A 15,877-nucleotide genomic window follows, 5' to 3' on the forward strand; every position below is an offset into this window, starting at 1 on the left:
CTCTTCTAGCTCTTCGCCTGATGACTCCATCTCCTGCGAGATGCTAAGCCTCGCTCTGACTTATTTGTTGCACAAATAAGCACAAAGTAAAGTGTAGTCATTCCGTAACCATTTCCCAGGTGGCAGAAGAAATCGCGCATTCATCTTTAAATTTCATTTTAATTAAAACATAATTACATCATTTCCCTACTTCTTATCCTCCCTCTAATCTCTCCCCTGTCCCCTCCTCACTTCCTCTCACATTTATGGCTTCTTCTTTTATTATAATTACATACATGAATGCATACATAAATGCACAAATATATAACCATGACCTGCTGAGTCTGTTGAGTGTTGCTTGTGAGTGTATGACTTCAGGTATAGTCAATCAGTGGGCTCATCCCTGGGAGAGATTAAGGCTCCCTCTCTCAGCAGTCATTAGTGTCCTGTGTGAGATGTGGGATGCTGTAAAGTTTCCTCCTTCCATGCTAGCATGTCTGTCGGTCTTGTCACTGTTTAGGTCTTGTTGAGTCCGCCATATTGTTGCTGGAATAATGAAAGGATATGCCATGTTTATTGCATGACCTTCTTCCCCAGAGAAGGAAGTGATGGCACCATCATCAGGCCATTCTATTTCTGGGTCACATTCTGTAAACTATACAAGAAGCCTTTCATGTACGCTAGACTTGCTGATCAGCTTGGCTTGTTCCACCATTGTTAGATATTAGAATTGTGTTTTCCTCCAATTCTGCTTCATCTTCAACCCTGACCCTTGTTCACCTTGACTTAGCTCAACCAGGCTGTTCTACCCTCTCCTCGAACCTATTTGTTTTGAGGAAGGCGTGTACCTCCACTACGGAATTGCAGGCAGTGTTTTTTGTTAAAAGGTCAAGGTCAGAAGGTTCTGGGGGCATACTGAGTCAGGTGAGCATGTTGATCTTAACTGACTCCAGAGTCTAGAGCTTTAGTGCACTGTGGATTGGATCGCATCTTGTTGAAAGCTCATCCAGCTAATGCCATCTGTGTCCGTGTTGGCTTGCTGACAATACAGCAGGAGAGTGCCTTCTAACAAATTAGTATTTCTACCATCTCCACTGCACAGCAATCTTTAATCTGTGTACAAGTGGCAAATAGGCAGCAACAGCCTTGATCTTTCTTATTGTTATCCACAACTCCTCTGAGTGGGCCCACTTCTACCCCAACAAATGCTTCTCTCCTAACCTTCAGGCCAAGGAATTCCTTCTTAGATGCCTGGGTAGACTTTGGGTGGAAGACTGTCATTACAAAATAGATGAGACCATCATTAGTTTGGGTCAAACTCTCCCATGTAGGTCATATTAACAATTGAGGCTGGAGAGATGGCTCAGTGGTTAAGAGTACTGACTGCTCTTCTAAGACTCCTGAGCTCAATTCCCAGCAACCACATTGTGGCTTATTTTAAGATCTGGGAGCCAGGCATAGTGGCACAGCCTTTAATCCCAGTACTTGGGAGGCAGAGCCAAGTGAATCTCTGTGAATTCCAGGCCAGCCTGGTCTTGAATGACCTATCCAGCCAGGACAACAAGAGCTACCTACACAGAGAGACTCCCACCTCAATAAAACAAAGAACGAAAAATAATGAAATAAATTGGGAGTCTGGATTTGCAGCTGGTAATATGACAATTACTAGATCCCCCTAAGAACCACGGCCACCCTAGAAGATCGGCGTCTAGCTTTCTGAGCTGGCTTTAGAAGAGAAACATGCTCAACCAGGAAAGTAACACACTCTGAGAGCCTGATCAGAGGGTGTGGGTGGGGATCTGGATGTTCGAGACCCATCAGTGGGAAAACAACTCAGCTAGACATCGTGTAGAGGGCAACCATTCCTAGGGGAGCGAAAGGGGGAGTCGAAAGAAGGGGGAATCAATAAAGTTCCCTGGGTGGCTTCATCGTGCAAAAAGCTTTGCAATTCTGCTGGAGACTTTGGTAAGAATTATTAAGATAATGACGGATTAGGCAGACCAAAAAAAAAAAAATGAGGTAATTAGTAACTCCTGGAAGAACAAAAAGTTACAGAAAGAAGAAAATGTTATCCAAGAGTGTTTCCTCACTTCGCAGTGAGCAGTACATATATAATTGTAATAAAGTAGAAATTAAATATTGATTTAACAAAAAGTGTGGCCTAAATATATTAGAAGGATGAAGAGAGAGACGATAGAGATATAAAAGTGGGCAAGGAACACCCAGCCCTGTCGTCCATCACAGCAATCGATGGGCTTTTAAAATTGGCAAGTGAGGGAGCTGCTGCCTAAGTTTGCCGTTTAGAAATGTGGGCTGAAGCTTCTAGAGCAATTCTGAGGAAATCTGGGGACAGAAAGGATGTAGCAATCCACCCCTTTTCCTTCATGGCTTGTAGCAATGATTGAGTTTTCAAATTATATGTATAAGATTGAATTCTTACTAGAAAATCAATATAACGGGTAGAAAAAAAAAAAACCTGAAAGTAAAATACTTAGGACTTGAAAGAAGAGGAGAGCAACTGGGAAGGAAAGCCAGGGACCCTAACACCCATGGGCAAGGACATGTTATATTTGCAGGAGAGATGTCTATGCAGGATTGTCACTTAATCTGAGCCACACACACTTGAGACAACAGCAGACTGAAGCATGCAGAGGGCAGAGGGCAGAGGGGTCCATCTGGTTTGTCCACAGGAGGACAAAACAGGGGCTGACTCCATGACACTTTTGACTCTGCTGCAGGACACACAAAGCTATTATTTTGGGTGAGCTGTGGATTCCAGCTGCAGGCAGAGTGGCGCAAATGGGGTAGTGTCTTTTGTGGATCTTAACGATAAAGCCATTCCCATCTACTGGGGGGACCCTTTGAGGGGACCAGTCACTCTCACAGTGGGAAATTCCCAGGCCTCTGATCTGTTCCACATAGTAGGAATGGGGTTGGGCCTCCATGCTCATTTAAAAAAAGGAACAAACTTTGCTCTGCCTGGGCCCCTTTGCTATGAGATTCTGTGTCTTTCTCTAGGACATGTTCCTGGTGGTCACTCGAGGAAACGGCTGTCCCCATGGAGCTGTGCCAAAACCCCTACGGTCTGCAGCTAAACCTGGTATTTGAAATGGAGTCAAAGATGCCTGCGAAGAGCCTATCTGAGATCCTGGCTGAGGCAGGCTCAGATCAACCCAAGGTCATCGGAGCACTTTCTGACATCAGCAGGCACTTGCAGGAAAACAAAACAGGAAACGTTCACTCCCGCTGACATTCCATCCCCTTCCCACACTCTGCCTGGATCCATTTCTTGGAAAAAACAGTCTGATCCAGTTTATGCACCCCCCCAGGTGGTGTTGCTGACCCAGGAATGGTCTACTCAGCGCCATTTGCCAAATAACCACATTCTTTTGTAGCTACAGCGGAGTTGTTTCCCAGCTAAATGGTCAAATAAAATTTATTTCTACGAAAAATTCTTGGTGTGAAAGACCCTTGGATCTGGTTTTAAAAGTACAACTGGGGAAGGGAATGCTAGGCAGCAAGGTAGGCACCTTCTTCTTCCTCCTCCTCCTCCTCGTTCTCCACGTGGTCCTTGGGTATCTCAAAATGGTCGTTTAGAATCGTGGTCATTTCAAAAGCTCACCAGGCCAGACCCTGCTATGGAGGTTGTGCAGCCTAAGAGCTCAACTCTGGAAGCATTTCCCAGGAAGGGACTGTACTGGCTGGTTTCCTCATCTGTGTGATGGCATTCCCCCATACAAAAACTTCAGAGAAGAAAGGTTTATTCCGACTTACTGCATGATGGGATTTTAGTCCGCTGTGGCGGCAAAGGGATAGCAGTACCCAGGGAGCATACAGTACGGGCTCCTCATATCGTAGTAGGCTAGGAAGCTGAAACAGTAGAACCAGAACCAGGTGCCAGGCTATAGAGCCTTCAAATCCCACCTCTAGAGACCTAGACTTACGAACTGGGTCCCCAGCTCCTAAAGGTTCCACAGCCTCCTAAACAGCGCCACCTGCTGGAGAACAGCTATTTATTCTACAAGCTTGAGGGATTTAAACAACAGGAACAGCAAATGTCTGTGTGTGGAAAGAACGGGAAGATGAAAATCTTCCGAACGTGATTTTGTGAGAAACCCTCACTAGAAAATGGACAGCACTGGCAGGATTTCTCATGCAAGAACAAGGTCACAATTTGGAAGTAACCACATTCACTACACAGACAGCAAACATAGCCATATTACAGGGCGTTGTTCTTGGTCATTTCACATCCACCTTCATGAAATTTAGAATAAAATAGCTAATGGGCCGGATTATTCTGTTACATACAGTCTTCTGCATGCAAAAATATCAGGCCATGCGCGGGTCAATACAAGCTCTGCTACAAGAGCAAATCCAGAAGACTTGAACGAGCCGTCTCTGAAGAGCTCAGAGGTGATCCTCTGTGTATCTATGTAGAAACCCTAGCATACCTGCTCCCTTGGCTGCCTCAGCCACATGTGACCCTGACCCCATTCTGGGTTGACCTGGGTTTGAAGAACCAAGAAAGAACAGTTCATTTTATGGTCATAGGGTCAACAGAGAGCAGCCCTGGGGCTGGCCAGACTTCTTTTTCATTTACTAGACTGCTGTCCACAGCAATTCAGACCAGGGTCCTCCCTCCACCTCTGTGGTTGCCTTCTGTGCATACTACGTACATCCCGTGAACCTGGAGAAACTGAGAAACAAGCAGGTCTTCATTTCTATTTGGGGGAGGAGCAAAGCCGAAGGAGTCCACCCCCAACCACTGCATATGCATTTAGGGCTGCTCTCTGGGACACAGCTTCTCCCACATAACAAGGCTTTCTCTTCTGCCTTCTAAGCTCCACACAAGCACATATCGATGGCGAGCTGCAATTGTATCTGTAATTGTCTCTCGGCAAAGCCATTCTCAGACTTCCAGCCCCTGCCAGATAGGAAAGAATAGAGAGGGGGGGTGTAAAATGAGCCTGGTGCCAAGAGATAGTCACCTGCACGGGTGGAAAAAGAAGATGGAGAGAAGGGAGGAAAGATGGGGGATGGAAAGACCTGGGAAGGGGACTTCAGAAAAAAAAAAAAAAGGTAGGCAAGGAGCAATATAAGCAAAGCCGGGAGACAGAGGATGAAATAGAGACCAAAGAGGAGTGTGGGGAAAGAAGACCAGCATGCATAGAAGCTGGTAGGGATGTTGGAGATAAAGCTCGCCCACGCCCCACAGGAAATGCATATCTGGTAGAAAGAAAGGTGATCACCGGAGTTAACTCTCACAACCTCCACGGCCGAGGCTCCCACATCCTGTTGTGAATAAAAACTCACCTGGAATAACTTGTCTTAGAAAACAAAACAGAACAACAACAACAACACCAAAAAAAAAAAATCTTCAGAGATTTTTCTGAACGGGCGAATTCGAACCTAGACCTGGGAATTTGAATGTTTTTAAAGCTCCCCGGGGAATGGACGTGGTCCTTGACTGACGCATCACGAATCACTGTTCTTCAACTCCACTGAATCGGGGCATCTCTCTGCCCAGCCGCGACAGCCAGAAGGAGTAAGCTGACTTCAAGCATAAGGCTTGCTCTATCAGAGCCCCCTCCTCCCACCCCCCTCAAGACCATGGCTACCTCCCCGGGAGCTCCGAGGCCGCTTCCTACCAGTTCTGCTCACTTTCCCTCTTCCTTCTGGCTAGAGAACTAATGTCCTGGTTGATTTTCTTGCCCTAAACAAGCTAATTAAGCAATAATCCTAACAGAATCCATCACTCTGACAAGGTTGTTGATTAATGGTCCCCCAGCCAAGCCCAAAGTGCTTGATATCCCAGCAGAACGGTCAATAATCACTGCGGCAGTGGCATGCGGCTGCGGCAGTGTGGGTCTGGCCACATCTGAAGACGACGAATGCTGAATGGGTAATGGGGCTCCGTTTTGCAGCCTGATAGAAGGCAGAGGAGGAAAAGAAGGCTGGTTCTCAGACGTGCATAGTCTCTAACCACAGGCAGCGGTGCCCAGCATCATTTGCAAATGGGTTTGGATACATTGGTTGTTCTCCCACATGCTGCATATGGGACATACCTAGAACTCTGTATCCTTCGATCTGAAACCACAAAATGTCCTCAGAGAACAACTCCGAGTAACTCTGGGCCACCGAAGGACTGCCTGCGTGCAAGGTTGGCGAACACATGGATGCTTCTTTGGTTTTGCGGCTGTGTTGACTCCATAGCTGATGGGTTATAAGATGCGACAAGAGAAACAATACTGCCTTTGGGAAGTAGATTTCAGTCCAGGCTGATATGCCTATCCATTTTCTGCACCCAGAACATTATTGCAATTCCCTAAGAAGACATAACTTTCTTCAGTGTTGGGAGAATGGTCCTGGATTAAGCAGAATGTGGTGAAATACTGCCCCCTGGTGGTCATAGTTGCTGCTTCAACTCTTCTACCTTCTAAGGTTCCTGCGCCAGCAAGGGTCCATCGGTCTTTATGAGGACCAGGCCTGGGTATCATCCGAGTCGCCGCAGCCAAATATACAACCCTGTGTCCTTCCTAACGTTTCCTTCACTGCCATCTCACGGTTGTCCCAGAGAGGAGCTAGAATGTTGCAGCTGTCCACGTCTGGGTGGTTCCTGAATGACACACAGAACCATCATCTTCCCATAAAACTATAGGCTCATGATTTAGAGCAGAAGGCACTGTAGCAGGAGGAGAAAATACACGCGTTCGGACAACTTGGTGTAACTTGCTTGCACCCGCAGGACCCGCTTGGGCCTGACCATGAATGTATATACCATTTCCATTTGATAATAGATTATTTGTGGAACTGTCCCTATAATCTTTGAATCCTCTGTCCTTTTTATGCCCCCAGAAAGAGTCTTGGTAAAGAGCTCTTGACCAAAGAGAGGAAAATCGTCTCCAGGGCTATGCTGCCTCTAAGACACACACTGTTTGGGTCTATCACATGCCATAGTATCTTATGTCTATATATGTGTCCAGCTCGGGGCAGCAACAAAGATCATAGGATACACTGATTGCTCTGTGAATGGTAAGAGCGGAGTTGATGGAGCACAGTGGAAAACAGGGAACGTGGTGGCTTAGACAGCCTTAACCTGGAACCACCCAGCCTAAGGCTCAGGTCTGTTCTGTCTCTATTTGGCTATGTCCTAGGGGAAAGGCTTTCTCTGTCTGGGCCTATTCTCCGAAAAGTAAGACTGATACAAGGACCTCTAAGGTCTATTCTATACAACAGTGTTGGGGAACAAGTTCCTAACAGTCCTAATCACCATGGACCCACTGGTTCAACAACAGCCCTAGCGACTCACACTGTCCGGGACAGTATGCGGGACAGCGCTCTCTCCACACAGCATGGAAGCAGATGCGTCTCTCTCTGCCTTGGATGTTTATAAGCATGAAAATGAACAATCTCTTCCACCTACCTGGAGTTAGCCATCAGCCAAGAGTTCCCTGGACAGATGCTGGTGAGACAGCGACATCTAGTGGCGATCCTACCAAATTACTGTCCAGCCCCACGGCTGACCCTGCAGGCAAAGAGCCTGCCAGAAAGTCTGTCTGCTCCGGGCTGTGGTTCACCAAGAGCAGTAACTCACCATGTGAGCATCGGAGGCTGGAGTGAGTCCCTTAAAGTTATGCCCCAGTCTGGCCCTAATTAGTTTCTTCAATTAGTTTGGCCTGGCCTTTGAAGCCTTCACTTGTTCCCCAAGTCTAATAATACAGAGTTCTTACCAGATAGGAGTAGCCCAAAGCCCAATAAAGGAACCCTGGATTTCACCTATGTCATTTCTGTCCGCCCCCATCCCCATTTAGCTGTGTAACAGATCAGGCCACTGACTCAAATACTTCGTGCCAAGACTTCAGTTCATCCCAAATGCCATTGTCTGCAGAGGGAAAACAGTAGACACTCATGGGATAAGGTTTTCCCTAGACGGTGGCAGAAGTCTGTACAGGAGTAACCCGTCAGACACCCCGCCCCCCACCCCCAAAGGAAGTGGTAATTGGCTCAGACTGAGAATACAAATTCTAGAGTCGCCATAGCCTCTGATGGTGCGTGGCCACTTTCTGTTATGAAATCACGTTTAGCACCAACCTTCTAAAGGTGAGAGCTGGTGTTCTGCCATTTCAAAACACCTGCTATGTCACACCCACAACTTAAATAGGGAAAGCTAACTCACATGCACATGCAATTACCAAGAATAAAAGGCAGTTATCTTCTTTAAAGGATTGGCTTGGGGCCTAGGAGGCTCCCTGCTGGGTACTGGAGACACTCACTGGAGATGGGACCTGGAAACTTCCTTGAGCTGTTGGCTACTACACTAAGCCTTGCGATGCCTCGCTATCTCCATCTAGTGGTGATGGTGAACATTACACCAGCGGGGAAAGGAGACACAGGCAGGGTATATACAAGCCAAGAATTTCAAAGTCCTCAAGCACTGAAGAAAAGATTTTGAGTTGAGAGTCAATGCTTGCTTGGCTCTGTGTTTTGTATGTCTCTAGTGAATTATAAATCTTTGAAGTAAAGATTACCATCCATTCTAACACTGGGAAAGTAACACTAAAAGCTAAGAGAAGTAACTTGAGATGAGCATGCAATTAGTAATTGCTGAGCTGGTATTTAAACTGATATATGTGTGGATCTGGAGTGTATTTCCACACCCAGCCAGCAGTACCTCTGCCTATAAAGTATTTGGGGCAGTAACTTTTTAAAAAATCTTGAACAACTGATGAGTGAGTTTTATTCCATCCCTTCTAGTCCTCCCAGCTCTCTCTCTCTCTCTCTCTCTCTCTCTCTCTCTCTCTCTGGAAAGACAGACCATGAGGCAGTTATCCTATGGGAGCAACAGCACTCAAAATAGACTCACTGGGGGACTTTGTAAAGGCTATCCGGGGCCTGCTCCAGACAGTCTTGTGATAGACCTGGAGTGCTGGTGGAAGCCTGGACACCCTCCTGAAGTCACTGCTGTTCCCCAGGGGGAGATCATTGTCCCTAGCTGGGTTAGAAGTGGCAGTGAAGCATTGCCTAGTGATTACAGGAGGGGAAGATGTCAGGCACCTCACAGGAAACCCGATAGTGACGCCTGGCTGAAGTCCTGCTTCGTGGGTTGTAGTAATGCCTCTAACAAACGCAAACTGAACTGGTTGCTGTTTGTCAGGCTGCTGTATGAGGGAACTGGGCTTTGAGCCCCCCAGACCTCTGTCTGGCAGCCCCATCTGGCATACTTTAAAGATGGGAGGTTCTTCAGAGTTGAGCATCTTATTTGGGGATGAGGGGTGCCAGCTGCTGAACACAGCTGTGGTGCAATGGGAATTATGTTATGGTCTCTAGTTCCCAAACCCCCTTCCTGGCCTTAAACTACAATTATCAGCTCAGGAAACAGGGCTGTGCCCAAAGCCATGAGCTAAGAGGGTAAAACATAGATGGTTGCTTCAGAGCTACACTCTTTCCACTGGTCTACACAAACACTTAGGGAAAACGTCTAGGCTGGCTGCCCACAGTCCAGTCCACACAGGCTGAGCCCTTGTGGACTGGAATGGCTGGACATCATACAGGGAGGCGGAGCTTGACCAGAAGAAGCCATAAATGCCCTCATGGAGCAAGAACGGATGTTTACTTTATACCCTGAGTCTTTTGGGTACCTAGAGATGAGGGAGAAACAGCCTAGGAGAAGGTCTGGATACCCCTTCCTGTGGTGCAGGGATCTGATTTCATGGTAATCGATGCATGTTAATGTTCTGATATCTGACATCTGATATCTGAGTCAGTCACTGTAGGAATGTCTCCAGCCCCAACCTATCTGGTCACTCCATTCAGGAGGCAACTCATAGTGTCTGTGAGAAAGCCCGTGAGTGTGAGTTCACAGGAAACCACTTACTACAAAAGAAAGCCAATGTAGGTTTATCTGCAAACCCCACAGGTGGAAGCTGCACCCAGCAGTTGGCCCGTACCCATCATGGTGGACCCTCATCAGGAAGCCACAAGGCTGGGTATAAAATCCTGAAGATCCAGGCTGGGATCCCTGCCACCTCCTTCATCTTAACTTCTGGTCCCCAGCTGCTCGCCTCTGTAAGTAGACACTAAAAGATACAATCTCTTGTGTCGTGACTTTAATGCCCAGGGTAACCTGCAACAGAATCTGTGGACTTTGGGAGATAATGAGGTGCCAATGTTGGCGCATCTGTTGCATCAAAAGGGCCATCCTGGTAGGAGATATTGATGTTCAGGGAGGCTGGGAGCGAGTAAAAACAAAAGGAAGTCTACACTCTCTGCTTAATTTTGTTATGACCCTAAAACCTCCTAGGGAAAAGGTAGTCTCTTAAAGTGTACATCTAGTGGTCATCTTAAGGTTAATACGAGAACGACATAAGATGATGTTGTCAAAAGGCCACGTCTGGTCTTGGTGACACTGTGGGACCCACAGTAGTGGAATGATGGGTTATCATCCTCTCATGAGCCCAGATGCTCTCACAGTAAGAGGAGATGTCCAGCTCCATCCTATCACCTCCCACAGGAAGCCTCTGGGGTAGGAATGGATATAAGAAGCAAGGAGCAGAGATGGTGACTGCCTGAAACAGAGGCCTTCCCTTCATCCCTGCATCCCTGCGTCCCTGTTACAGTTCCTTCTGGGTACCGCTCAGCAAAGCATCGAGAGAAAGGGCTGGTGTCTGGAGACTTAAATATCAGTTCTGACTTCATGTTTAAATATATGGGCTTTGTAATCATCTCTGTTGCCTCAGTTTCCCTGGAAAGGATTTCTTCATTCTGTCAATACATTTCCAGGGCCCCAAATATGAGCCAGGCGACATCTAAGACTTATTTCTCTTGCAACAACCTACATAGGGTTTTTTAAAATGACATGTCAGTGCACTGGAAGAAAAGAAAATAGAAAAAGCACGCTGCGCAGAGCTGCAAGCACAGACACCTCCATCATCACCTAACTGCCCCGGAGCTGGTATGCTCTTCCCTCCCTTGCCTCTCGAACCTGCACTGTTGTGGGAGCTATGAATGTGAGTCTTTTGGACCATGTTTGGATTGCGTGGAGGACTGCAGGGCTATGGTCTTGCCCTCGGTGTCTGTTCGCCACTGATCCATCTCCAGTCTCTGCAAAGAGGGCAACATGAAGCCAGGGCAGGCGTGCATGCTTCCTGGACTGCAAATCTTAGTTTTGCTCATGTCTTCCTCTCTGGCCTCACCTGTCTTTCCTGGGAGATGCCCTTAGCCCAGATCCTGTAGAGCAGAGGTTCTCAGCCTTCCTAGTGCTGAGACCCTTTAATTCAGTTAGGTCGTGGTGACCACCAGCCATAACATTATTTTAATGCCAATTCACAATTGCAATTTTGCTACTATGAAGCATGATGTAAATATCGTGTTTTCCCTGGTCTTAGGTGACCCTGTGAAAGGGTCACTCACAGGGGTAGTGGCCCACTGGTTGGGAATCACTGTTGTAGAGGGATCCAGAGATTCTTCAGGGGGAGCCATACATAGAGGAACAAGTGTTGGCTTGTTGGTTTAGCTACGTTATTGGCTTCTTAGGCCTCTGTCTACCTCCCTTGCAACCCCTATTCCACCGGAATCCCTTCCAATCTCCGACACTAGGACAGAGAGAAAGAAGGTTAGAAAGGAAAGGGGACATGGAACCTCCTGCTGATTAGGGGGGGCATCAGGTTCCTAGGGACAAATCCAGTCTTCACCGTCAGAATATCCAGGAAGCCAGCAATCCAGCAAATGCAACAGGAGGAATGAGCGGCAGCTGGGGGGAGGGGGGGGGGGGAGGCGGGAGGCGGGGCGAGCAACGGGACCAGCGTAGGGGGGGGAGGAGCAGCGGGACCTGCGGGGGGGGGGGGCACTGCAGCAGCGGGACCAGCGGGGGGGGGGGGGGGGCGGGGAGGGAAGGAGCCAGAAAGGGAGCAACAGCCGACCAGGGGGTGGCAGCGGGACGGGCAGGGGGAGGGGCAGCGGGACCAGCGGGGGAGGGGGAGGCAGCAGCAGCCGGACCATCAGAGGGCGACGGGGACAGAAGAGCAGGGGGAGCAGAAGCTGCCTCAGGCCCTCTCAGTGCCCTCCCTTTATACCCACTCCAGAATCCCCATAATTAAACTCTGCAGCTAACACACCCACAGCATGAGACAATCCTAATTAACTGCTGTGGACAAACTGAAGCAGCTCCACATCCCACACCTGAGATTAAAACGAAAACATACCCCCACAACATAACTGTCATTTCAAAACAACCCAAACTTCCCACTGCAGCTAAGCGGCGAACTTTGGTTCGAATCGGAGCTCCGTCTTTTATTGGCAGTGTGGTCCTAGGAAGGCATTGCACAGTCCTGGATTTTGTTGTGCTTTATCTCAGGAGAGGAGGGGATAACTCTCCATCTGGCTGGGTCATAAAGACCAAGTGACAGAGGTGATGTGGCTTTATCTAGTGAGGTTCTGAATCTAATCATTAGGTGGGGTGAATCATGATAAGTTTCAGGTCTGTGCCTAGATAAATTATGCTACACCTAGTAGTGCGATCAATATCTTTAATTTTCTTCATCTTCAGTTATTTTTATTTCCTTCTCCATGACCTCCAGATGGCAGCATGGGCCACGGAACCAGAACATCTCTTGTCAGGCTGTTGCTTCCCGGGATGCAGATGCTGATGGAGCCAGAGCAACAGTAACCACAAGGCCGCTGGCTGGGTTCTTACTGTGCTGGGATATAGGTAGCACTTCTCACAAACAGAAGTTCAAGTGCTTTAGCTTTATGAAGAATGAAAAGGGTCTCTGATAGAAGGAGCTGCTAACCGGGAGAACCAGAAACCAAGCAAGTCCAGTCTCCAAGGATGCCGGAGTCCAAAGTCCAGGCTACTTTTCCCCCCACGATGATGGTCTTCTCTGTGAATGCAGTATCCTCCTTCACCAATGAGAATAAGACAGAAGGACAGAATGGAGCAGCCTAGAGACCAGGATCCTGGAAATGTCCCATCATTCAAGACACTGACCTGTGAGATGCTTGGTGCATGAACCATAGGAAAGCTGAACCCCTGAATCACCCAAGAGAATCTCTTCCATTCTCAAAGCAATCTTTGCCAAAAGCCAAAGTGGATTGTGGGAAATTCCCTCCAACCCTCTGCTGACCATCCTCTTTTACTGAGCCCTTTAGCCACGACATTTGAAACTCAGCCTCTAATCCCTTCATCCTAAACATTCCTGGGGAATCTCTGAGCCAGCCACGTGTACAAACATGTGCCTTATTGGAGGAAGTGTGCTACTGAACATAGGCTTTGAGGTTTCAAGCCAGGACCAGTGTCTCTTCTTGCTGCCTTGGGATCTGGCTTTAGAAGTCTCAGGTACTTTTCTAGCACCATGTCTGCCTGCAGGCCACCATGTTCCTTGCCATGATGAAAATGGACAAACCCTCTGAAACTGTAAGCAAGTCCCAATTCAGTGTTTCCTAGATAAAAGTTGCTATGGACATGGTGTCTCTTCACAGCAACAGACCACTAAAAACTCTGTGTCTAACCTAAAGCATCCACACCTATTTCCATCCCTTGAGGACTGCCACCATCCTCTTACCTTTCCACCTTGGGAAGTGTGGAACCTTGAAGGACCAAGCTCCTCAGAAGCTGAAAGACACAGTGGTATGGTCAATTGCTAGGCAGTTTCTGGATATTCTATGCCCATCGTCAATTTGAATATACAGAGGTCCTGTTGGACTGAACCAGCAATTGCAATATGGTCCTTGAATAGAAGATATATTCAAAGTGCAGGCACCATTGGGCTTGGAGTGCAATACCTTGGGAAATGTGAGGGGACAGGACTAGGGAGGCAGCCCCTGAGCCTAGACTACCTGCATCCCCACCAGCCTCTGCAGCTGGTCTGGGGTTTTAAGACAGGGAGAGAAAAGGAGCTAGTCAGATGGCTTTGCAAACTGGGCAGTTGGAGTCTATTTTGTAACCCACAGATTAATGGGGCCCCAACTAGCCCTGCAGAATAAAATTCAGTTGGTTCAAGCCCCATGTGGCAGGGAGGTCGACTCTCTTCCACAGATTTATGCTCAGGCCGTGACTTCCTGTCCTGGCAATCTACCTCTGCTCTGGGATCCGATGCTGGTCCCTTATCTCCTCCACTGCCACCTTAGTCACAAACTATTATGTCCTTTATGGAACAAATAAAATAAAAACTCCCACTTCTCAAAGCAGAGTGTCCCCTGCATTCTCTGGAGCCATCCTCTGCCTAGCCCACACCACAGAAGTGTGCCCTAGTCAGCCAGGAGAAGCCCCTCACAGGTAAACCCAAACTCAGCTTCCACAATACCCCAAAGATGTACTCTGAGTGGCCCGTCCAGGAGGCTCAGTGTGGACCATGAGGACCCCATACTTCAAATTTCTTAGAAAAGTGCATGAACTTAGTTCCTGAAACCTCACCCATCTCAACCAGAAATGTTCGTCCCTCTGGTCACTAAGAGACTGACCCCACAGAGGGAAGGAGCACAACAGGGGACTTTATCCCTGACCCCTTTAAAGTGACTCAAAATGACATTGCTTCAAGCGATAATTTTCTTTTTTATTAATGTAATAAAAGTGACTCTCTCTCTCTCTCTCTCGCTCTCTCGCTCTCTCTCTCGCTCTCTCGCTCTCTCTCTCTCTCACACACACACACATATATATCATAGACTCACCGTCTCCCTTCTCCAAATCTCTCTCTCCCCCTTAATGCCTGTACTTATTAAACTCATATTCAGATTTTCAAAATTCCTTGATAAAGTCCAATTTTGCTAAATAAATAAATGTGACAAGAGCATCTTGCTCACACAAAAGCTTCTCACGGCAAACCCAATCTCTTTGTTTGAATCTAGAGAAGGCAGAAAGATGGAGAGAACCGGACCCTGGGAAGGGTCTTCCCCAAACTCTGCAAAGACATCCCAGGCTCCTCTAACTTCTGAAGAACTGAAAGGCAAATGAAGAACATTTCTTTAACCTCTGTGAGGACATCTCGTTAACTCTTAGTAAGATAACGCAAATGGAACCCATTGAGATTCTGTCCCTGATCCATTAGCTCAGTGAAGGAGGACACTCATTCTGACAAAAGTGCATGAGCAGGCAAACTCTCTGCACTGTGGAGAACTGAAATAGGCGCAGCCCCTGCCGAGGCAGCAACTGCAATACAAACGCACGTGTGTGTACGTCCATGAGCAGATATTTACGCCACAGTCAACCTCTGTACATAAGGGAAATGTCTTTCAGAACCTCCTGTAAATAGTATCAAGGTCAGTAACCAGCCTAAATGGCAATGGGAAAGGGGTCTACATACGTGGTATGTTTCTAAATAAATAATATGCTCATATAATGAAATATTCTGTAGCCAATGAAAGAAACCCCCTTATTTTATCCTTTTAGATTTATTTTAGGTACATGGGTATCTTTTGTGCCTGCATAATGGGTGCACCATGTACAATGCATGCTTGGTACCTATGCACGTCAGAAAAGAGCATCAGATTCCCTGAAACTAGAGTTACAGATGTTCTTGAGGCATCATGGAGGTGCTGGCAACTGAACAGGGTCTGAACTGCTGATCCATCTCTCCAGCCCCTAAACTCCGTATTTTATACAAAAAGACGAGCCAGGGAGATGGCTCAATGGTTAAGAGCATGGGCTGCTCTTGTAGAGGATCTGGGTTTGATTCCCAGCTGTCTTTTTTCTGTAAACCACTTTTACAGCTCATGGGAACCAAGAGGAGAGGGTAGACCCATCCTAGCCTCTCTTGGGGTTCAGGTCTGAGAGAGAGGCAGTGATGAAGTAGTCTCCTCCATCCCTTTGGGAAATGCACCACTGGGGAAAGGTGGCACACTCTAAATCTTTAAAGCATAGTTGATCACCTGCTGCATCTGGAAGACAGAAAGAAGAGGCATCCTT

General features: G+C 47.5%; 1 protein-coding gene across 1 annotated transcript in view; it reads left to right on the forward strand.

Annotated features, from left to right (window-relative positions):
* Positions 1 to 3,316, forward strand: part of Capn13 (calpain 13) — an 86,129-nt gene extending 82,813 nt beyond the window's left edge. The window contains exon 21 of the mRNA XM_021150095.3: positions 2,998 to 3,316. The gene's annotated coding sequence lies outside the window, so the exon portion shown is untranslated. The remainder of the gene's footprint in view (positions 1 to 2,997) is intronic.
* Positions 3,317 to 15,877: the final 12,561 nt, after the last annotated feature.

This window comes from Mus caroli, unplaced genomic scaffold (genome assembly GCF_978045245.1).
Source record: "Mus caroli unplaced genomic scaffold, Mus_caroli_1 scaffold_18, whole genome shotgun sequence".
Lineage (NCBI taxonomy): Eukaryota > Metazoa > Chordata > Mammalia > Rodentia > Muridae > Mus > Mus caroli.